Here is a 24,739-nt window from a genome sequence, read left to right as displayed (position 1 = left end):
AGCAGTGCAGAAGAACCTTGTCATTAATGTGTGTGTGCACGTTTCTATAACAATTCCACCTGTGTAAGGAGCCCTACTCCTGGAGCTGCAGAGTGCAAGGGTTCAGTAAAACCTGACAGCAGATCTTGTGCTGGGCTGGGACTGAGCCCCATCCTGATCAAAGATATCCGCATGGTCCATCTGTAGCCCTGCAGGTCAGCAGAGCAGGGCTCCCCTGGCATCCCTCTGGCATGGCATCACAGGGTGTGCCCGGGGTGCTGCTGTCCCAGCCCGCAGGGGTGGGCACAACTCCTCTCAGGCACAGCCTCATTAGTGGTACCATGTAATGAACCTGGGGTGCTGAAGGGATTTTAAGCTAATAATGCATGAGGTTGACAGTAAGATCTCTTTTAGCAACTGAAATTGCCAGAAAAAAAGAGTGTATGCAAACGCCTCCGTGCCAAGGACCAAAGCTAATTCCCATCCCCACGCAACACAGTACACGCCCCGTGTGCCCACTTTATTGTTACTTACTTGTAATGACAGATCCCTTTCAGTAGGATGTTTTTAGCTTGTTAAAGCTGCATTAGTTAGTCTGCAGCCAGCAGTAGCATTTGGAGAGTGATCCATGCCCTCCCCAGCAAACTCCTCACAAGGCAGTGATCTTTGGTGTGGCCCCTTGCATGGCTGTGCTGAGCTCATTAAGATGTCTCAGCCTCGAAGAAGGTATCAGCTATATTAAGGAAGGAGTCCTGGCAATAAAAACAAATGCAGCATGGCATGGAAATACATTAACATCCCCTGGTTCACTGTAGCATCGTGTTTTCAGGGAAATAAACAAAGGCGATATAATCAACTGAGCTGGCATCAGCCCAGTTACTCTGAGCAAACAGTAATAGCTTTCACAGGGTTCAGGGTTGGGTCTTCTGCATCATTAATATTCCTCTAAAGGCATGCAGGATCTTTGCTGCTGAAATCAGGAGTGAATAAAATAAAAATTAGAAATCTCTCAGAGCTGTGCCAGGTGCATTGCCGGGAGATGTGGAATGAAAAGCTTGGCACTGGTGTGGATGGTTTCCCTGGTGGGTGTCAGGGCCTCCTCCAGCCCCCCTCAGCACAGCCACTCACTGACGGCACTGCACTGCTCACCCTGTTGCTGCTGCTTGTTGTTGTTGAGAACTAAGAGATTAGTTAAAACCAGTCTTTGCTCAGTCCCTGAGCTCTGAGTGCTCGGGGTGGCTCTGACAACTGCACCGGCCAAAACATCTCCAGGTGAACATCTCCTCTGCCTCGTATTTTGCCAGAGAACTGGGAGGGTGCACAGACAAATCAGGACAAACGTGACTTGTGCAAACCAGCTTTTTCTCCCTAATCCACCTCCAGTGGTCCCTGGATTGCAGGATTCATCCTCCCCAGCAGCTCTGGCAATCACAGGCTGGTCTTGGGAAAGGTTTGACATAAATGCAAAGCCTGCTCTTGGTCTGGGCTTCATGAACGCTTTGTCTACAGAGCTCAAGTGCTCAGTTTGGTCTTTTTAAAGTCTGGTTTGTAAATCTTCTACTGGTAACTGTTTTTTCTTGCTTTTTCCCTTCTCTCCTCCTCCAGAGGGACTTTTGGAAGGCTGTTTAAGCAGTGATGCCACGAGGCTGATTATGAACTGCAGCTAATTCTGGCATCTTGTAAATATCAAAACAGCACATTTTGTTTTTACACTAATGCACTAAGGTCAAAATTGCCTTCGTATTTGAACAGATAAGCATTTCATCTTTGTTAATATCTACAAGTTAAAAGCTTAGGAGGATAACAGCAATTTTTAGTTGTGATATGTTGATGTTTCAGCTTGCTCTCTGAGGGGAACTTCCAAAGACAGAAATATAATGTGATGGTATAGGGTTCTGGGGTATGCCAGCTCGCTCTGAGTGCTCTGCAAGGAGCTTTATGTGCTGCTTTCTACACACTGTACTGTGAAAGAACCAGTCAGTGCTTTTCCTGGAGGTGTTCTTAGCTCTTGTTTCCTCTTTTGATAACATCTCTCCAGTTCTCAAGCTGTCTCTTCAGACTGGAGTCTGATCTCCACTGGGCATTTCTGTGCAGTAGGGTTCTCATGCTGCTGACTCAGTTGGCATCATTTCCCCGGTATCATTACATCTTATTTACTTTATGTGTGCATCTGTTTAAGTCTCGTGCTCCCTCAGGGCATACAAGATCACTAATCTAAGTCCTCAGTTTTAGCTCACCACTTTCCTGCTCTTGTGGTTTCATGTGCAGTTTAAATATCATTGTTGCTTCAGCACTAATGCACGATTTAAAAATAATAAATACCCCATTTGCTGAAGGCTAACAGTCAATTCATTTTGTGCTGCAGTATCACTAGCACTGAAGTTCCTTCTGTGAAGGATTTGTTCTCTCAGGAGGTAGTTTTGTGAGCTTTGCTACGCTGTCCCAACTCTTGCAAAGTGATTTAATTCTGGTTCTTTTTTGGCAAATTCCAGACACAGCCTCTGCTGTCTTTTTGTTTGGCCTGGTGGCCAGAGTGCCTCTGCATGCCAGGGCAGCCCCTCAGCCTGGGGCCATGCTTTGAATGGTGGAAATGTGCTCAAACATCCAGTTTTGGAGGAGCTTTGCCTGGACCCCTCTCAAAGGGAGCTTGTTTAGAGGTGAAGGGCAGATCCTCAGGATCTGCCTGGGGTGCACAGCCTTTGCTTAAGTTTGCATTGGTTCAATGTTGTGTTACCCCCAACATTTTTATCAACATTGTCTATCCATGTGAATTCTGGTCCTTACATTTGACACTTATTTTTATTTTTTTTATTTAGGGCTGATCCATTCATGAGCAGTGCTCTTTCTCATTTTGCTCTTGCATTACCTTGAATCTCTTCTATGTTTTTCCTTTCTTTCTGTGTAACCTATAGCACAGGATAGTGGTCACTATTTTTTCATATTTACATGGACTGCAGTGGAAAGGGTGTTTGGACATCAGGATGGGCTGCCCAGGGATGTTGTGGAGTCCTTGGAGGTGTTTAAGGAAAGCCTGGACGTGGCACTCAGTGTCATGGTCTGATACTGGTCAGAGGTTACACTCAAGAATTTCAGAGGCCTTTTCCAACCTAATTGATTTTGTGCAACTCTGTGGTTCTTGAGTTTTACAGTTTGCTTTTCTAATGTGAGTCAGCTGGAAAATTTTTGTTGTTTCAACAGACTTTTCCCCCACATTTTGAGGGACATCATAGCCTCGAGTGATGGGCTCGATTTCAGTCATGACTTTAAAAATGTTACAGAGTTTCAAATGTTATTCTTTAATCACTCAGCCTGGAAGGACCTGAAGGAAGGTTGGTTAGGCCAGAATATGTAAGTAAGCATGGCCAGTATATTGCAATATATTATCCTTGGCATAACATAACCAATGTTTTCACACTCTTCCCAGAGACTTTTTACACGGATTCTCAGAAACTGAATCTGCTCTGAGAAGTTCCACAAATTGTGGGAGGATGAGAAATGTGTTAGTCCCACATTTATTAAGGATTTTTATCTGTGAAGTGTGTGGAAACATGAGTAGAAAACAGGAAACAGAAATAACTTGTTTGATTTCAAAATGTGAAGTGGCACATAAAGAATATTGTTCTGTCTAGAAAAGAAATGTATAAAGGAACAATGTTTGATATTTTATTATTTCCATGTTGTCTCCGGAAGGAAAAAAGGTTGGTGTTTTCCCCTTTTCGTTTTATTTTTTGTTTAGAAGTGAGGTGGAAGAAGGAATATCAGTTTCTGTGGTGAGCAGTGGTATAATCAGTTTATCAGCTTGTCAGCATTTGATAAATACCTATTGGAGAAGATCCTATATGAAAAGAATCTTACATGAAATAAAAGCATAGCTATGGAACCTCTGTGGAGTTCTGCCAGTAGATGTCACAGATATCACATGGGAGATGTAGCAAAAAGGCAAAACCATTTTAGTTTCTCCTGGAGGTAATTCAGGTGAAGATTGACACGTGCACACAGGAGCCAGACATACACACAAAAATTGTCTCTTGTGGTGGTAGCTTATTCTGGGAAAGGCTTTAATGGTGCCTCAGATGAAATGTGTGAGCTCAATCTTTGGGGGTTTAAGAAAGGTAATATTTGATCGCCTGTACCTATAGCCTGAGTTGGCAGTGTAACTGTTGAGAGAGCACTGAAATCCATGACAGGGAAAAGCAGCAATGGAAATGTGTCCTGGTGAGACAAAGGGGCTGTTTCCATCTCCTGCACAGGGTCCTCTATGAATAGACCTTTCTCCTCTACTGTTGCAGGACTAGGTCTTTATGGCAGTTTTCTGGTTTTTTTCCCTAAAAATTTAATAAACTCTATCAGTAGGACACTTGCCCAATGTTTTTCCAGTAATTTTTTTTTTTTCATAATGTATAAGATCACAGTGATGCTTACCCTGTAAAATAAAGCAGGTTTCAAAATGATCTAAGCATATATAAGGGTAGAGCAAAGTAAGTTGAGCGCCAGAAATAGGAGGCAGAGGTAGAGCCTCTGGTGACTTCATATTTGGCAAGTTTCTATCCCATCTACATTTCCTTCCACGTTTACATAAACATGTTGAGGTTTTTTCCCACTGTTCTTCAAATCTGGGTTGATTCAGGAACAGTAGTTTGTGAGATGATGGTTTTGTAACAACTGCCAGGCTTCTGTCATGAGGATGAGAGAATAATATGATAATTAAACTATTGATTGTTCTTCCTGTCTTGCAATCATCATGTATTTCCAGACTCATCACTTTGGGCCGTGGGTTTGTTAAAACTGGCAGGTAAAAACCACTCCTTGAGGTGGTGGGAGAAGAGTTGCAGTTTGTAGCAGGTAAAAGGTAAATTAAGATGCCAAATAACTTGGACATCATTTGCTCTATATCAGGCAAAAAGTGCCTCCCAACGTGAAGTGCCCTGCCTGATATGTTGTACAAAATATAATAAAAGAGTTCAAAAAACTTTGTCATGATGCAGGATCAGTTCACTGTGCTCTAGAGGATGAGGGCAAGGACTGTGTAATGGTAATGATTTATGCTAATGATTTAATGATAGTGCTTATCACTGGTGCACATAAATTGCTAATGAACCAGGAGGCACACTTGTAAGCTTTCTAGAAAGTCTTTAATTTCCAAGGTCGCAAATATAGAAGCATGGATTTCTTTCACTGGTCACAGCAGAGTGAAGCTGCCAGAAGAGGCTGTTGCAGGGTTTCTGGTGGCCTGCAGGCAGACTGCTTCAGTGAGAGGCAAAGACTCGTGCCACAGTGGTTTTCAGAGAGAAAAATGTGAAAAGGAGTTGTCACTTTGAAACCCACATGAGGAAAGTGTGTGATGGGTTTGAGCTTGGGAAGGGAAAGGGAAGAGGAGATGGCAGCTTTGATGGTGTCCCTTTACTGTGGCCGTGGGAGGCTGTGTTAGGAGTGTTCCAGCTGTGCTGAGCTCATTGAATTTGGTTATTGGCACATTTGTGTGTTTGTCTACATTTCCTCTGACATAAAGTAAAGGATTTCTTCCCTCAGACTCCCAGGCTGAGGAAAATCGAGTACTTGCACGTGGCTTCCTCATGCAGACAGAATCTGTACAGATGTATTTCAGAAAACAAGAAGATCGTGGTTATTTAGGGCATTGCTCAGTGGTTGCATCAACACTGAGCTTTCTTTAAAGGCTTTTCTAAACCCGTAGATATTTTCAATGTAAAATACAGTGTTGCTGGTTGTTTACCTTTTAAACTGTATTTTTCACGCTAAACCTCGAAAGTGCCCTTCTTATCTATCTTCTGCAAAGTATCACAAATAAAGTTGAAGACTTAATCTACAAATCCCTTTGTCATGTCCTATAATAAAATATGAGCAGAAGGTAGTTAAAACCATTTATCACAACATACTTGGCAAGTCTTGGACTTTTTAAGTTAGATAAATTGGCAACGGCTCCATTTTTTATCTCATAAGACAGAACTAAACCAACATGAAACATTGAGCCTTCCTGCTTTAGGAAGATGCTGGAGTTTGCTGATGTGGGTTTGTTTTTTTTTATTTATTAAACTCAGAAAATGTTAAAAGGAATTTAAGACTCTATACTTTTGCTTCTATTTAAATTATCTTCTGTATAGTACTTTTTTATAAATTATAATTTCCCTTTCAGAGTAATATTTTTTTTCAATATGCCTGTCAGAAAATTATTAGGTATTCCTGGTCACTTCATCCACTTACAGTGCATGCTAAACAAACTCAATAAGCATTTCATTCAGCATTAATGGGATAATTATTGTATGTGGAATACTGATTTATGATAAAAGGCACTTTTACTGGGATGTGACATTTGTTCAATTCATTACTCATGTAAGATAGCAATTAAGCTTTACAAGGTTATTTTAAATTGATCTGTACAGGATTTTTGTAGCAATAGTCTTTACAATACATCATCTACAGCTCCAGTGCCGTGTTAACCAAACACTAATTTTAACTCGCGCGTAGATGTTCTGCTGCTAATTGTAGCTACTCATTGTTTACACTACCTTGTAACACAGGAGGCAGAGTATTGTTAGTTGGTGTGATGGGTATTTTGGCCAAGAATGGTTTTGACCTAAATTCTGTTGAAACCAGTGATGTGATGCTTTTTGGATCTCCTAATTACGTAGCAAACTGCATCCCAAAGTTATGTAATAGAAAGGAAAATGCATCAGGAGTTTCATCCCTCTGAACAACTGAGCAGACAAACACAGATCCTGCTGGCTTTTCTGAGAGGAACATTTTTTAGCACCTCCAGCTTTCCTCTCCCGTTTCCTTAATCTCCTGTCCTTTCTGGAGGAGCCTTGGGGAGTCACTGATTCATCCTAATAAATAATGGATCAAGTCCCTGTCCATCCCAAGGAAAGGCAGACCAGAGAGGAGGAAGTTTCAGTGCAAGAGCGAGGCTCTGTTGGAGAGGCTGCTGACCACGCTGGTGCTGCCTTGGAACAGGGAAAGCTCTCAGCATTCCTGGGGAGGGATGTTGAGCTCAAACAAGGGAGGAAAATGAGCAATTTTGTCTCTTGTCTGAGGCTCCTGAGCTGCCTCCAGGGCTTCTGCCAAGATCTCCCCGCCAGGGAATGGGCAGCTCCAGGCTCCCTGTCCCCACTGACACCTGGAAACTCCTCTTCTTCCAACCAACACTGACTGCAGTTGATCCTGGGCAGGATTTTAGCAAATCCTAAAACCATTTCACTTCTGCCTCCTTGCCTGCTCGCTGTTTCTTTGCTTTCATGTACTGAGTAACTGTTGAAATCCCACTGCTGCATAGCTGCTTTTTCCCTCCTTTCTTTAGGTTTGTTTTTTTTTTTTTTTTTTCTCCAAAAAATAAAAGGGAGGTGTAAAAGGAACAGGATGCTGAAATGGGCGGGTGCTCCCAAGACTAGAAAAGAGAAAAAAGGAACCTGGCTTTGGCACGGAGTTGAAAGGAAAAAAAAAACTTCAGTCCAGCATTAAGTCGAGGCTGTGAATTCAGAAAAGTGATATTTGCAAGCCTTTTAAGTCCATTTCCTGCCAAAGATGCCTTCCTTCCACCAAGATCATTTCCCTTTATTAGGGAGAAAAAGCACAAGCAGAATTTGCAGAATTTGGTTGAGGTACCAAAATTATTTTTTTTTTCAGGAAATGTTCCACAGAGGATAACCAAATAACCGTCCACATGGATGGAAGCTCTTATATCTAAAGGAAATCCCTTTTAATGCAGTTTTTAAACTATTATTACGACTCATTATTAGTTTATGGTATGAGGCTACAAATGACTGAAGGTGGAAAATAATTGGGAAAATATTACCAGATACTTACACGTAACTAGTAGGATTTTTAATTTTGTGGGTTTATTTTAAAAAGGGATATTTTTTTCCCCCCCAATAAATTGGAGGAAGATGCTCATACATCAGTCCTAAGTACATCGAGGCCAGCAAAATGTAGGGTACTATGAAAGATCATATGGGTTAGTGTGCTGAATTATACTGAATTTCTTACAATATTAAAAGTTATTTGTCTTCTAGAATATCCCAAGTTAAAAAAAAATCTTTTGTCAAAGTCAGATAGTTTCTAAGAACTTTATATATTAGAAAACTCCATCTTTTCAAGCTCTTGGAAATTGGAAAAAATTCTTGTAGAGAGGAACTCTAATCTCTTGCTCTGATTTATGTAACGTATAAAATGTACCCATTCTTTTTAAGCTTCCAATTAAATAAGAGATACTCATTCATTGTTACACTGTTCCAAAGAGGGAAAAATTGAAATTATATGGAAAAAGAAGAAAACGTTTTTTTAAAAGAGGGACTCCTTTCTGCTCTTCGAGTTGACATGTTGGATTTTAGGTCGCAGCCAGTGACTGAAACACGAGTTCAGTAATTAAAAATCCTCTGTAGTTTAGAAATGTATCATCAGCTTCCCAATCACTGCTGGTTTAATCTTCATGAAAAAGTGAAAAGACAAAATCTTTGTGAATCTCTGTGAAAAAGTGAAAAGAAAAAAATTATCACAAGAAGGGCCCTGTAAATTATTTTTTCTTCTCTCTGATGCCAATAGATGGCTTAAATCACTTATGCTGATTAAAAACCCACAACATAATCAGTCTTTTATTTTTTTAACATATTTGTTAATGTTTAATGCAGGAAAATGATTGATGTTACTTAAAAGTAGAAAGACAGAACACTTTGGATTCAGCAAGAGGAAACATCTCAGGTTTTTAGAGTTTTAGGTGAACTGCCCCCTTGAACTTGTGCATCAGAGTCTATCTGGTGTTAACCCCAGACGGTGATTTTTTTCTTTGTTCTTTTTTTCCAGATTCTTTTTTTTTTTGTCTGAAACTCCTCTTAGTTATCAATGTAGAACTTTTTCTCATCATTATTTCTACATGGGAAATACACTCTTCAGAAGTAAAACTAAGTATTTTTAGGGTTTGTGCTGCCTTAAGACTGGAAACAGGTTTCTGCCCTGTACCACAAAAACCAAAAATGGGTTTATATGTCCAGTATCCTGAGTCCATGTGCTCTTAGAGAAGTAGACATTCTTAATAGAAGGCCAAAATTAATTATGAGCAGTCTTGATTAACTAAAATAAAACAGAACTAAGAACCCAGATTAAAAACGACACAAATTGATACTTGGATTTATTTATTTATTTTATTTTTCCTGAGGTTTTAGGTACATTGAATAGTTCTAGGCATGTAGCATGTTTCAGTGGAATTAAAAGCAGCAATTTCTGCCTTGTTTCTCATATATTTAGCTTTCAAATTCGAGCTCATATCTGGAGAAGTTTCTAAAAATAATATATGAGGATGAATTTTTGTAGCTCTAGCATTTTTGATTGCATAGGTACTTTTGGAAAAGTTAGACTCTTTAAGCAATTAAAAAAATGAAGCATTAGTTAAATTAAAAAAAGAAATCTGACTTTCTATTAGGCAATTCATTTATTTAACTAAGCAAAGAGAAGTAAAATACCCCAAAGTATGTCTTTTATAGAGGATTACTCCCACAGCGTTATTTAATTTTGTCTGTATGTATCCTACTGAAACTGCCTGTATTCTTCATTTCTTTATTCCTGTTTGTACATAAAGAATCTTATTAGCACATCAGTAATTTGCAGTCTAAACTCCCTCCAGGGGCTGTGTTTTTCCTACACTTTTTAATACAGATCTCCCAGGTGTTGCTGTTCAAAGTACAATGCCAAAACCTCAGGTTTGCAGAAGGAATTATCCTGTATCAGCAAGGTGCTTCCTCTTTTCATATTGAAAAGTACAAGGGGTAATGTAATTGAAATGAAAGTTATTGCAGAAGTGGCTTTGTGTCCCAATCCAGTGTCCTGAAGGAATCCCAACTCCAGAAGGAATAGACTGGATTGGGAAAAGCAAAGTTCAGCTTGCAGCCCTAGGCCCTGATGGCTCACAGGACCAGAGTGGTTTTACAGATTTGCCTTCTGGAACTTTACTTTCCCGTTTTTAGCACGTCTCTTACACTGTGTTAGTACGTTTTCATCACTCTGGTTACACAAGGGGTGTTGGAATGCATCCCACGCACCCAGCAGGTGTTTTCAAACAGGGAAAGTTTTAAGACTCACCCCTCACATTTTTTTGTAAGGTAAAGGACCCAGAAACTTCTTTGTTGTCCTGTCAGTAATTGGCTCAGTGCCAGCACAGAGGCATTGATTGGGCTTGGAAAGTGTAACTCAAAGCCTGTTGCTGATTTCATTGGGCCAGGGGCTAAATAGCCCACCTGAACTATTGAGCACGAAAGAGAACAAAGAGGCTTGGCACATTTTCGGGGTGTTGTAGCAAGTGCATGGGACCTGTCCTTATACTGTACTCAGCTTTGCTTTTGTTTTTGTATTATTTTCTTTCCTTATTAAAACCTTTTTTATTTTTCAAGACACACTTGATCATGCTGTCTCACTAATTAATTTATGCCATTTCTCTACAAGGGCTGGACCCTCAGAGGTATTGGGAGCTCCAATAACAGGGGAGCAATGAGGAGAGCATCACCTCCAGAGAATCCCTGTTTGCTTTGCCTCCCTTTGGAACTACAAGTGGAGCTGCTCCTCTGCTACCAGCAGAGACCATCCTCCTTCCTGGAGCAAGGCTCTTGCCCAGGACTCATTTTCTCTTCCGTGTACAGGTTAGCAACTCCAGCTGGCAAGGAAGTTCCCCTGGTGCTCTGTGCTTGGCATGCTCTGTTGCGATAGGACACGAAATAAAGATGCTTGACTCCAGTCGGAAAGCAGTAGAAATCAAAAGGCTTTGTTTACAGTTTATTCAGCTTTTTTATAACACGCTGCGCTAAGAAGGCACGTTATTGGTCCATAGGGCTGACACCTCTCCCATTGGCTAAGTAACAGAAATAGCAAACAACACCTGTTGTTATGGGAAAGGAATATTGTTTACACAAGGTTGTTTTGGGAAAAAGAAAACTGTAGCCCTGGTTCGTGCCTGAGATGTTTTGGTTTTCTGAAATTTTTTTCCCAGGGAATTTTCTGTGAACAAGAGACGTGTTTTTGTAACTATACTATGTTTACATTCTTTCACAAGGAGGGATTTTTATGTCCCTCTGGTCTGACCTGTGTGATTGAAGAGGTTTTTCTCTGTTTCACCAACCAAATTGGTCTGTGTAGAATAGTATAAAAGGGAGACACAACCCAAAAATAAAGGCATCATTTTCAGCCTTCTGAAGTCAGTCTTGTTGTGGTGTAAAACAGCATCAGAAAACTGTTGAAAAGTTTCCCTTGGGAAGAGCTCAGCAATTCTCAGGCTCAGAAAATATCAGGTGCACGCGCTCTGCTTCCCAGCGCTGTGCCTTGCGTGCGCCCCGCCAGAGCGGGACATTGACACGGCCATCCTCCTGTCTGCCCGAGCCGCCAGGCTCCCCTGCAATTAAAGGCTGCATGCACAGAGCTCAGACAGATGCCTGTCACTTCAGAAGTGTAAGTCCAGGCTTCAGATCTTCAGCAGGCAGCTCAGCTGCCACTCACACTGGCAGCTTCCCCCAGCCGCTTGTGCTGTCGCAGGGATCGCGCTCGGCTCTGCGGAGGGTGCGTGACGGATTGGGTTACGCAAGGAATACTGGTGGCAGCTGGAGATTAAGGATTTGGCACTCACTGGAGCAGGACTCCCAAGTGAGACAGTCATCATTAGCTGACTGTCCTGGGTAGCTGGGTCTGGAGTGCAAGTTTTGACTCCAAATGCCCAGTGAATATTCTCTGTGGTGTGGAGCGGTGCCAGCGAGCAGGAGATTGCCTTGCTCAGAGATGCTGCACGGGGCAGCCTGTGGAGTGGAAGGAACAGGAGATGCACACTCAGACCCTTCTGGTGTGGACAGTTTTTGAAAGACAAACTTACTGCAGAGGTCTGGTGTAGGGCCACTGGGATGATGGGAATGAAAGCAGCAGCATGCTTTCATCTCAATGCCACAAAGTAAAGGGCTGCATTTAATATCTTCTTTTTGTATTTTAATTAAACTTATGGAAAGATGAAAAATAAAAAGCTCATTATTCATAAATGGCTTTTCACCTTCAACATTTCAGTTCACTTTCTACTACTCCTCATGATAGACTTTGAATCTTTTTAACTTTAACTCAGGAATCTCTTGATCCTGCCTTCCCCTTCATCCTGCCCTGCCAGGTTAAGGGGATGTGGATGGGCCAAAGGAAGGTTTGAAATTCAGTTTCTGCAGAGTTTCTTGGCCAGCCAGGCCTGTCTTTGGGCAGGTGAGCTGCTGTACTGCTGCAGACCCAGAGAGCCTCTCTGCTGGGGCAGCTGCTGACAGCACCAGTGCCCTTGTGGTGCTCTGCCTTCACCCTCTGAGCCTGAAAGCCCAAATCATGCCCCTCCTATGGCTCTGGCTGATCCAATTTCCTTGTGGGGTGTTCAGGGGAAAAGAAGGATCAGTGGTTCACTAAAAACCAGCTTTTGTCAATGTAATGTAGAAACAAGAAGAGTTCACTTGTAAACTGCAAAGTGTAATATTTTCATCCTCTGGCTTTTCCTTTCATACATCCCTTTTGTGTATTTGTCTCCTGTAATGTGGTGTCTGTGTCACGGTTATTAAATCCTTGGAAAGGAATTGAACCTACTAAATGAAAAAAAAAAATATTCAGAGTCCTACCTCACTTCTTAATACTGTAGGGTCTCAGCAGACATGCTTTAATCTTTGTTAAGGTTAATAATTACATTATAATTTTTTTGTAACTATATGAGGGTTAATGAAGCAGGAATGTGGTTTATGGAGGAATTCCTTTTACAGAATTGCTTTCAAAAATTTTTCAAGTGGAATAGTGTTCAACTACATATTTTTCAGTTCAGGAAATCTGTTTCAGTGGGAATTATATTAGATTCAGAGAAAACTTATTATTCCAGTGCAACTAATGTCTTTCATTTTTAAAGTCATAGTTTCAATATTTTATCTGTGGGATAACTATACTCTGGTGGCTTTGCCATACTGATATCACTTACCGCTGTCATTTAGGGAAAAAAAAAAAAAAGGACAATGATTCAAAAAGAGAAAATCCTGGCTGGCACTAATCCTATAATTTGTTCCAAATCAGTAAAGTCTAGTCTTTATTCAAGGTGGTGTTTTTTCCCAAAGCAAACTGGCCCTATTTATCTATTACTGCCGCTTGAAGGTTGTGGAGAACAAAGCACAAGTAGTTTTAAAGTTCCTACTAAACTAGAAAGGGCACACAATAATTTCCCTTTACCTCTGGGACTTGAACACAGACACTGTTGTGTAAAATAAGTTATGACCTCCTGCAGAAAGGAGTTTCCAGAGTCCATCTGGTGCACAAAATCATAAAAACTCACCCTCTGAAGAAGAACAGTGTGAAGATAAAACACAGCAGGTTCCACTCCCTGGTCGTTCTCAGCTGCTGTCCACAGAGGCCTGGGACAGCTTTAATGCTGCTTTAAAAGTTTAGAGGGTGGGGAAGGGGGAATGGAGTGTGCTGCATCCGTAAGAACCAGCAAATGGCACAAATGACAATTTACTCAGGAGCGTCCCTAACCTGGTGCCAGTTGGCAAACTGGGCTGCTGTTCAAGCATCAGTCAAGATATTCTGGGATGAAACTGTTTTGGAAACAGTGCCTCTTCATGTGATTCTAATGAGAAGTCTGCAACATCTGGCTGTGGTTTTGGACTCAGAGCTCACACATTTGCATGCCCTGGTCCCTCCAGAAATGATTTCTGTCTTGGAGAGTAAACAGTGGCCTCTGTATAAACACTACACCCATAGTTTGTAATATCTCCTCTTTTGATTGCTTCTTAACAGCCTAAAACAGATAATTTGAAAGATTTTGAAAATTTTGAAATTATTTAGGAGCTAATTTTTTACTAATTTTTAAATTACTTACATTAATTTGAATAGTTTGCTCAAAATGTCTCTGATTGTCCCTGAGTTTGGTTATTTTTGTTCTTGTTGTTTTCCCACTCTTCCATATGTTTCTTGCTGTTTTTTCATCCAGTTCTCTTCCCTCCAAACATGGGGCCCTAGGACCTTTTCCATGTAATCCTCTCTAAAGCTGACCTGGAACATGGACGTGGGAGTTTGCATCTTGCACATATTGAACTCCAAACCTCCTAATTCTGATGTAGCAGAGATGTTTCTGTCAAAAAGACTCAGAATATACATTCTTGTGTTCATGTTGAATAAGCAGTAAAACCTGAATACATTTTGGAGGGATTTAATTATCTCAGCATCACCGTTAAGGGTACTAACTGGAAGATGGGAGTAAAAATAATTGTAACTGTTCAACAGAGACAGAAAAAAGAAGCAAATACAGAAATACGAGGCTGCAGATTGTATGGGTGGGAATGGTTCAGCTTGGACTGACTGTTGTGCAGTGCTGGGGTTTATTTAATTCTTTGTTTGGTTTTTCTTTTGACGTTGCACTTTTACCTGCTCTGAGTTTGGATCTGCAACAGCCTTTATTGAAACTTCTTTGCAGTGACAGAAAATCAGAAACAGCTAAAACACAATGATACAGTAAAGATAATCCCCATCGATGGAATAATGGACATAGACCCTCCTTTAATGACCAAAGTGCTTCCAGTGTCCCTGTCAGACATGCAATGTCAGATACATTTCTTGTCCGGTGCAGTGTCAAATTTATTGTCAGTGGGCAGTTCCTGAATTCTGTGCTCAGTGTATTTCCCTTTGGAGTCTGGAAGCTGGAGGTGTTCTTTGGAAGTGCAGTGACTGACAGTCCTGTGGTGATGGCTCAAGGCACCTCCAGCTGCACCACAAATTGTCACCAGGAGTGGAGTCAGAGATTAAAGGGGACTCACTGAGAGAGGCAACAAAAGCAACAAACTCATCCCCACAATGGGACTTCATGGCAGAGTGTTCAGAAAAAGCTGACCTTGAGTCACAGTCAAACCAACTCGAGGCACTCAAACACCTTTTGAGTCACAGTCAAAGCAATGAATAACTGGAGAAGCGGGAGATGGATGAAATAGTAATTACACAGGGGGAAAAGGTGTTCTTGTAGTAGAACTAGAAGTGACTCGTTTGTTTTTTTTTTTTTTTTTATAAGCAGTCCCAATCTAAGTTTTTGATGACTATGACAATGTATGGGAGATCCAGAATTCATTTAAGAGACACTGCTTGTCCTGGCCCATCTTTCATTAGAAGTAACTTGTGAATCATTGTGTGCGTCACTCCTCATTTACCATGTCACCTCATTTTCTCTTTGTTTATGATGGCACTGACAGATTTTTTCTTTGGATATTCTGTAGATTCTTTATTTAAATCTCCAACATGAGTGCCATATCATTTTTGGGTTTGATTGGAAGTTTACGGTTCTGTGATCTTTAGTAAGTCAAACTACCAAGCACAAAAGGCTGCCTGGTGTGGTCCATGAGAGATGAGTGGTTTGGGCTGGGTTTGTACCCCTGGCACCCCTCCCTGTTGGCTCTGGGGTTTCCTGTGTGCCCTGGGCAGAGGCTGCAGGGATTCCTTGGGCATTTCCCTGCCACAGAAGTCACTGGGAAAGGCTTCATTGATTCCAGTGGACTGGGATCAATTAGTCTTCAATTAGAAGAGGACCTTAATACCCTTTCTCTAATCAGCATTTCCTTGTTACATCAGTGCTGCTTGGCACTGTCCTAGCTCCAGTCTGAGTAATTTTTTTTTTTTTTTTTTTAGTTTTCTTTTTTTCTTCTAGATCTGCATTACTGCTTTGAGATTGGAGTAAAGTCAATTGAAGTAAATTTCCTCCTTTGCTTTATGCCTGTACCAACGCACATCATTTACTTAATGCAACCCTTTAGTTTTCTTTCTCTCTTATCTGTTAGCCATTATTTTATTACTTTTTATTTTGAAGCTCTAGATTTCCTTCAATAATATTTCAGTTTTAGTATAGATCCTATAATTTTTTAATAAAGATATCATATAACATATTCACAGGCAAATACTCCGTATGAAATCTATTTATTAACTTTTGAGAAACAGAAGTACACATTTCCATAAATGCCTTAAATATTCTAGTTAATTGGGATGTGATCTTTCCTAAATGTGCCGGATCACTTCAGCCTGAGTGCCATTCAGTGTTGCAAATTTTGTTTTCTGACTTTTAATCATTAGTGGTTATTCCCCTGATGAGCTTATTAGCCTTGAGTACAAATACTTCATCTACCCCAGTGAGGAACTTAAAGTCTGAGGAACTCCTTAAATATGCATGGATATTTAAAGTCCTTTTTTTTTTTTTCTTTTTTTCTTCTTCATAGGAAGTAAAGTCAAATGACAGCGTCATATAACATCATCCTCACGAATTTTACTGTTTTAAGGGTGAAGACTCATATTTTTTTAGGGATAGGGAATGTCTCTAGTTTGATATAGATAAAAGATACAAGCCTTGTACATACCAGATATCTGAGAAAAAGCTCTGTTTTTTATCTTATTGCTGTGGAATTTTACACCAAAAATTACATTAACTAGTCAAGCAAGAGACACCACATTTGTGTACAACTTCCTCCATTTGAATTCCTTGGGCTGGAACAGGTGATGTATTTTGTTCAGCGCAAGGACAAAGTGTAGTCCAAGGACATTTTATAAATCTATGATGACAGGTAGTAATAATACTAATAACTAAGAATAACATAATAAGAACACACAAGGGTTATTTTGTTGGTCATACTTCCTCTTGAAAATGGAGGTGATTGAAGCTTTGATAGCACTTCTCTGTAGTTTTCTTTTTGCCGTCAAATGTTCATCAGTTGGGTCTCTTCTGTGTAATCTCTGCTTCAGAATTGTTTGATCCCCTTTAGTGACGTGGACAGTCAGACAGGGAAGTTTTTCTAACAGGGATGTGAGTTTTGGTTGGTGTTTTGTTTGTTTGTTTTTGTTTTCTTTGTCAGAATAAGCATTATTTTCAGGTTTTTATTGCTCTGTAACACGGCAGAAAAATCCCTATGACCAATTTGAACCATCCTTCTTTTAATGGAACATGGGACAGGATGTATAGGATGTATGAGCTGGGACTGGAGACAGGAAAACAGCAGCAATAGGGATTTTTAAAAAAGATTTGACTGTAATGTCTCATCAATTTCTTGAGCTGTTTTTTTAACTGTCACTCAGTCACTTTTTCTCTATTTTCCTGAGAATTTCTAGGCACTGAACTCTCTAAGCGTACTTCAAAGTTTTAGAAACAATTATTTTTCTTGCTCTTTCACTCGATTTTACACTGAGGCACAAAGGAGTAATGTGGTTTTCTCCAGTGAAAATGAGAATAGTGGAACATTAGAAACCTGGATTTTAGCATTAAATATATGTACAGTGTGTGTTTGCAGTGCTTACATACATGTGTGCAGTGCTAAAAATATATTTATATTTTCCCCAACCACCTTGTTTTGCTGGTCATCATTTTCAATTTCTTTCTTTCCTTTTTTTTTTTTTTTTTTTTTTTAACCTACTTAAACTTTCCTCAAATATTTCCAAATACTATGATCCATTTGTAGCTGTCCTAATTCTGGCTCATAAGCAATGCTAAAAATTCCTCCCCCAATTGACAGCTTTCTTTGCCAGATTACAATATTCCCAGCTGATTAGTTATCTTAACCGCAGGGTTTTTTCTGAAAAGTACAATTAGCAGAATTTGTTTCAAGCTCCTACTAACAGCTTGTTGTAGAATGTAATTTATTTCATGTTTTCTGAGCAATGAACACTATTAATGTATTTTTGAAAAGTCCGCTAAGAAAATATTTTTAGCCTTTCCCTTTCTTTCTTCTTCTTCCCAATGCCAAGAAATAGAAATTGAAAATATTATTTCGTCTGGAACTAAGAACAGCCCTGTCATTTAACCGAGTGGGATGTGCAGCAGTTGTTATTGTTAAATGCAAGTATTTATTAAAATAACACAATGTGGAAAGGTGGCTGGGAGGAGAGGGGAAGCAGGAGCTTTCAGCAGTGGAGATTTCTGAACCTTGGGGCAGGGAGTGCTCTGCTGGGCTGATTTTGAAATGATTTCAGCTCAAAGCTGAAGCTGAGGAAAATCAGAAGTGAAGGTCTCGTCCTTTGCCAGCACAGCCACTTAATTTTCATTCATTAGGGAGTTCCAGCTATAAACTCTAGAGCAGAAAGATGTTGCTTTACCCCTGTTTATTTATCAGCACTGATGGAAAGGGCAGACAGCAATCTTGCATGTAGCTTTTGTAAAACTTTATGAAGATAAAACCCCTGTAATATATCCTTCACTTGGAGTACGGTAGCTGAATGTCTGCTGAAGTGTGATTAAATCCTTGGGAAAAAAAGGGAAAAGTTCATGCAAGGAGCTGTTAAAACAGCTTGAGAAATAAATCCAGGAGCCTGGATGTGTTGTGGGCACAAGAGGGTGGTGGGAGGCAGCACAGCAGGTCTGAGAGGAAGAGGGAGGATGGAGGAAGAGAATAATGTTGATTCCCAGATTTCCCACTGTCACGGTCTGGTTGTTCTGCGAAGGTTTTTTGGAAGCTGAACAAAAATTGGAAGAAGTGAAATCCAAACCTCCTTCTCCCAATGTGCATTAAACACATCCCACATATTTCTGAATTGGAGACGAGAGAGTACTGTGGTAAAAAAGATGGGGGTAGGATTTTTGTTGCTCAAAATTAAGAAGTCTACTTCTGTTTACACCACATTGTTCTGATTTCAGTAAATAGTGGAAAGTGCTATACATGCACTTCAGAAAATACCATAGGTTTCTCTCTCAGCTGCATAGAAAATATCTTTTTTTAAAGCAATTGTTGGTAAAATAAAAAATCTGAATCTATGTTTATTGCAAAATGTCCATTTTTCAAATCTCTTCTCCAGACTCACTAAATTTAAAGACCTTGAATGAGAAGCTGGACTGGTTGTTTGTAAGACATAGGTAGAGTTTTCGTAGGATAGGGAAATTTCAGTTGTGCACATTCAACCATTAATAATAATTTTCACATTTAGCAGTTAGTGGAAGATAATGTGGCTGTTTATACTCAGGATAATATTAATTTTTAGTTAAATGGTTATTTTCAAACTGAAGTCACGGGAGATTGAAGTCTGCTTCTCTCTTTACTTCTTTCTTTTCTTGCACATTGTTTTCTTTTAACAAGAAATAAAAGACTAAAGAGATTTACACTGGCCAGAGTTTAATTTGTATTGATATTTGTATCTTACCTCTGAGGTTTTGGAAAAAAATGGAATCCAATTAGGTGAGACACATACAAATGAGAAGGTATTGCTTTGTGTTGCATGAGCACTGAAACACCTAAATCCAACTTACACAAAAGTGAGCAGGAAACTCAGCCCAGCCTAGGAAAAATGGACTTTGGGGCCGCAAAACCTGTTTATGTTTTAGTGAGTATTTATTGAAATCACAAAGCTCTGGGTTGGAGGGATAGAATTCAGAATACCAAGCAATTTTAATAATAATCTCATTGACAATGTTTGTATGGGAGAAAAATATCAGTTGATCTGCAAGAAAAGAACATGAAAACAGATCTGATTTGCAACAGTGGTGCTGCAGGTTTTGGTCATCCTACACCATTTAGAGCATCATATGACCACGTGCATTTCATATTAGGAAATAAACTTGGCTTTTGTAACTTGTATATAGGACTAAAATACTGTGTAAGGAACTCATAAAAGCATATACTCCTGTTCTAAATTTATGGATTTTTAAAGGAGCTGCATAAACACCCCAGCATTTCCTGCTATCTGCCAATTTGTGAGGTATCTTCTCAAAAGCTTTTCTTGAGAACTTGCTTTGTGCATCGACTACAGAAACATTTTTTTTTCTCCCCACAATTGCTTAATGTGGACTAAGGGAAATAACAGTTGAATTTTCAGTCATAGGGAGAAATTTCAAACCGCTTTCTGTAACTGTAAATTTCCTCCCTGAGCCTTTTATTCCCAAGATTGTGTTTGTACCAGGTGGGATAAACGCTCTGCTATTTGCACGTTAATGTGATACTCGGGTGTTAAATCAGAAAGCTGCATCTTACAAATTCTGCCACAATGGCGTTGCTGATCATGTAATTACTACAGTTATTTTTGATTAGCCAGCTATCACAGTGACGCTGTGAGGAGCAGGGAAGTCATCCTTACCCGGAGCGGCCTTGGACCTTAGTCAAAGGAGATGCTAAAATCGCCCTGTAAGTCCTGTCATTGAAATGGATACCCTGAGCATTATCTGCTGACCCTGGTGGCTGAGGGGTTTTAGAATTGCTAATAAAAGGCTGCCTGCGATGATAGCTCTTGGCTGATGGGGAGTTACCTGACCCTTTTAAGGCAGGCTGGGCTGCTCTGCGCACGAGCTTTATGTGGAATGATGAAGTTGAGTGGCTTTTTTTTTTTTTTTTTTTTTTCAGGGAGACTTTTGTGAGACAAAAGGGATGCTTAAAGAGATCCTTTTAAGTAACTTGGGTGTCTTAATAGGCAGTAGTTTGAAACAAATTCTTTACATTTCAGTATTAATGACCCTAAAAATAAAATTGCTTCTTTTTATTTTTTTCTTCTTTTTTTATGAGCATCAATAAGATCAAGAGCATATCCAAAAGTGCACGGATCTGCAGTTTCCTGCAGAACCAGGGGAAAAGACTGGGTGTAAAGCAGCATAATGTGTGAGAATTTGCCCTCTCCCTGCTCTCAATGATGTTTGAGAATAATAAAACGTGGCAGTATGACAGATACCTTTTGGGAGCACTTAGAGCTTTAAATGGACTCTCTGTATTACAATACTAAATTGCAGAGTTACTACCATAAAACACACAAAATAGATTTGCATTTAAACTGTAACAGAACGGGGGAGATAATGTCACAACGAGGCAACAAAAGGGGAAAGCAAATCCCAATGAATGTCAGCTCCTTATTTCACTCTCCAATTTGTTGGGAAGTTAGGAACTTTTAAATTTTGAGTCAATTCTTGCCAATAAATAAATATATAGAATTTTGTCTGTGAAGCTTTTCAGCCTCATGGATAAACTCTGTTCAGTGAAACCGTGGGTCAGTCTGAGGGGCTGGGGCATATTGACCAGTGCAACAACAATTCCTGTCTCCGAAAGCTCTTGCTTAGTCTCTTTCCCTCCACATGGTCGAGACTCTTCACTCTTGGTAGTTTTTCTATCTTTAAAATCTTTAAATTAAATTTAAAATTTAATTTTCTCTTATTATTACTTTTAGTCCATGGTGGTATGATTTTCCTCTGTTCCTTTACTTACTTTTTTTTTTTTTTTTTTTTTTTTTTTTTTTTTTTTTTTTTTTTTTTTTTTTCCCCATCTATGGCATTCACACAATCTCTCTGTTGTTCCCTCTCCCTGGATTTTATTTCTTCAGATGTTATGAATGATCTAAATGGAGCCTGGCTCCTTGAGCCTGTTGATGCAGTAGTGTAAAAGTGGAAACAACTAATTTTTGAGAATATGGCGTAGAATGTATCTCTCTTTTCCTTTGGTTCACAAAACCACAGTAGATTAACTCAACTAATAGTGATTTTTCTGCAGCCCATCAGTGTGACATGGAATAAATATTCAGAAGTATCAGTGGAGCTTTTTTTTGACAGTTACTCGATGAGCTTGACTCAGAAGTGCTTTGTGAGGATGAGTCTTCTCTTGATTCATAAACAACTTGGGTATTAGTCAAACTTGTGCAGTAAATTCTGCTTTAGCATAAAAGCATGGCCTTTCTCCACTTGAAAAATCATTTTTTCCACTTCCTAAATCTGGAGTTTTGCAAGGTCTGTTAATTCACTTAGAAAACTTTCTAGGTAGCCTGTGATTTATGAAAGGACAGAATTGTGCTTTTAAAAGAAGGGTTTTTTTTTCTTGCAAAGAAAACAAAATAGACGTCAAATACGGGACTTGCCTGTAACAGTGTTTTCTGTGACTTGCATAAAATGAATTTGTCTTTATAATGACATTGATTTTTATAGCTCCTATAACTACACAAATAATTAAGAGCATTTCACTGAGCTAAAGAGGGATGTTTCATATTGACTTGAGAGTTAATTTAAATTACAAATGAAATACAGGAGAAGTGCCCTAAAAACTGATGTGTACATTTTCGTAGCTTGGTGAACAGATAGCAATTAGCGATAAGTGATTTGCCTCCAAGTTGCTTTGAATAGCAGATCTCAATACAGAGCAAATAAGCTCAGGCTCACGGGAGAGAAGACAGAGGAGTTAATCTCCCCTCCAGGGCAATGATGTTCCAGGTGATATCCTTACAATGGATTTTGTCACCGTGGTGTTTTAATGGTCCCAAACAATGGGTTTTCACCTTTTATTTCCTTAGGATATTCTCGCACAAACGGTCTATTTAGCAAAGTTTAGGCTTCCCTTTTGTCTGCTCTTTGCATATGAATCAATGGCATCAATTAGGATTGATTGGGAAGGTCAAACTTGGTGTTTTGCACCAAAGATTCGTAACCAGAGGTGGTCATGGCATGAATGTACACGATTGACTGGTCATGCTCTTGGACTGGAGCGTGGATTGTGTGGGGAATATTGTGTCCAGCGGCAGCAGGGCAGTGGTTGCCACCTGTGCTGGGCACTACTGAAGCCACACCTTGAATCCCGGGGTCAGTTTTGTCCCCTCACTACAAGAAAACTCTCAAAAACTCTTGAAGGGCTGGAGCGTGTCCGGGGAAGGTTCTGGAGAACCAGGAGCAGCTGAGGGAGCTGTGGGGAAGGCTCAGCGAGGAGAAAAGGAGGCTCAGGGTGATCTTCTCACTCTCAGGAGGGTGCAGCCAGGTGGGGTCTGTCCCTTCTCCTTGATAACAAGCAATAGGAAAAGAAGAAACAGCCTTAGGTTTTACCAGGGGAGGTTTGGATTAGATTTTAGTGAAAATTTCTTCACTGAACTGGTTGTCAAGCCCTGGCACAGCTGCCCAGAGAGGTGGCAGAGTCGTGTCCTTGGAGGGATTTAAAAGTTGTGGCACCTGGGGACATGGTTCAGTGGTGGCCTTGCCACTGCAGCATTACTGGTTGCACTCAATGATCCTAAAGGGGTTTTTTTTTCCAATCTTAATGATTCTGTTAGAATGAAAAAATAATTGCTGCATCTGAAGACAGCTAAAATACACATTAAACAGAAAATGTGTGGAAAAGCCAGTAAATGACACAGAACTCAGCCCATCTGAGTTGGACTCTTTTAAGGAAGTGTCATCTTTTGACAACTGTTTATTGATGAAATGATCGATTTTCTAATTGATAGTTTGGGAACATTGTGATGAAGTGTCAGCTATTTCACTTCTACCATTACGTACAAATGAGTGAAGTTATTTCTGATTGTAGATTTTTTTTTTTTATATTGTTCTGTCAGATTCACAACTCTTAGTGATGACAACTTTGAAATCTTTAAGGGATTCATATAGATGCCAAAACCTATACTAAATGTTACAGAGCAGCCTGTCTCAATTATGTTTTGTGGCAGAGAATTATTTCATATACATAAAGTTTTTCCATTGCTTTTGTTTGAATTATTTTATTTCATACTCTTCTGTCCTTTCTGATTCTTGATTTTGGTCTTTATTATCTGGTTTTCTTCCTGAAAATTTTGTAGCGCAATGTGACATTGCATCACAGAAGCATGTTTGAAATTTTAATTATTTAAATTATTTTTAATTAAAATAAATATTTTAATTATTATATTATTTTTAACTTTTATGCATTCTAGTTTGGTAGAACTGGACAGAATAGAACTGCTGTGTGTCTATTCCCAGATGTGTTTACTTTCCTAATGAATATCGTTTCTGGCCGAACTGGAAAATTTCAGGACAGACATCCTGTAGCTGTGCCATAGCCAGGGCTTTGGTTAGACTGGAAAAATCCAGGTCTGCTCTTGAGCCTCAGCGGGTCAACAGATCAGCACTTGTGCTCCACAGTTAACCCAAACACTGATTATGGGATATGCAGGTGTGTGTGCATTTCTGTTTAGGTAATCCAGGATACGTGAGTCTTAATGACACAGTAAAAATAAAAAAAAAAAAATAGCTGGGGGCCTTAAAGGATTATTTTCTGCCAAGCCTGTCCTCAAAGCGACTTTTATTCAGCACATGATTTATATGTCTGGTTTCTACGGCATGTTTCTTCTGCAGAGAGAAACTGAGGGTGGTGGAGACTCTTGGGCAGTCAATTAAAGCACTGTGGGGAGCAGGGGTGGCTCTGTGCTCCCCTGAAATCTCTGCTGGCTCCCACGGGGGTGGATGTTCCCTGTGCCCTGCTGGCTCGGCAGGCAGCCCCTGCTTTATTGATCCTCCTGGGATCAATGGGGAAGCGCTGTGCAAAAATTCGTGGCCGGGTTTGGTCCTCACATGGAACAGCCACTGTGAATAAAAAGCTTAAGAGGGAGGAAACACAGGGCGTGGCTTTCCTGCAGAGTACATCCTGCTCCATGTAGCCGTGGTTCCATGCCTGAGGTGTTTTGGTTTTCTAAAATTCTTTTCTCAGGGAATTTTCTGCAAACAGAAGAGATGTTTTTGTAACTGTATTATGTTATTCATTCCTTTTCCTAGGAGGGACTTCTTCTCGATGTCCCTCTGGTCTGACCAATGTGATTGAAGAGGTTTGCCTTTGTTTCACCAATCAGATTGGTCTGTGTAGAATAGTATAAAAGGGAGACACATCCCAAGAATAAAAGAGTCATTGTCAGCCTTCTGAATCTCGGAGTCTGTGTCATTGTGGTGTAAAACAGCGTCATCTCCAGAAGGTCTTACAGGAGGCTGAGCAGTCACTGCTGCTGCTGCCAGCTCAGGTGTGAGGCAGCAGGACAGGCTGGAGCAATTAAAAAGCTGCTGCACCCC

At 40.1% G+C, this 24,739-nt stretch overlaps 1 protein-coding gene across 1 annotated transcript in view; it reads left to right on the top strand.

Annotated features, from left to right (window-relative positions):
• Positions 1 to 24,739, top strand: part of LRP1B (LDL receptor related protein 1B) — a 474,351-nt gene that overhangs the window by 16,204 nt on the left and 433,408 nt on the right. The window lies entirely within an intron of this gene.

The sequence above is a fragment of the Chamaea fasciata genome, unplaced genomic scaffold, assembly GCF_029207755.1.
Source record: "Chamaea fasciata isolate MVZ Bird 193981 ecotype frontalis unplaced genomic scaffold, bChaFas1.0.hap1 SCAF_8, whole genome shotgun sequence".
In the NCBI taxonomy this organism is placed as follows: domain Eukaryota; kingdom Metazoa; phylum Chordata; class Aves; order Passeriformes; family Sylviidae; genus Chamaea; species Chamaea fasciata.
This window is presented reverse-complemented; position numbering and strand designations above follow the sequence as displayed.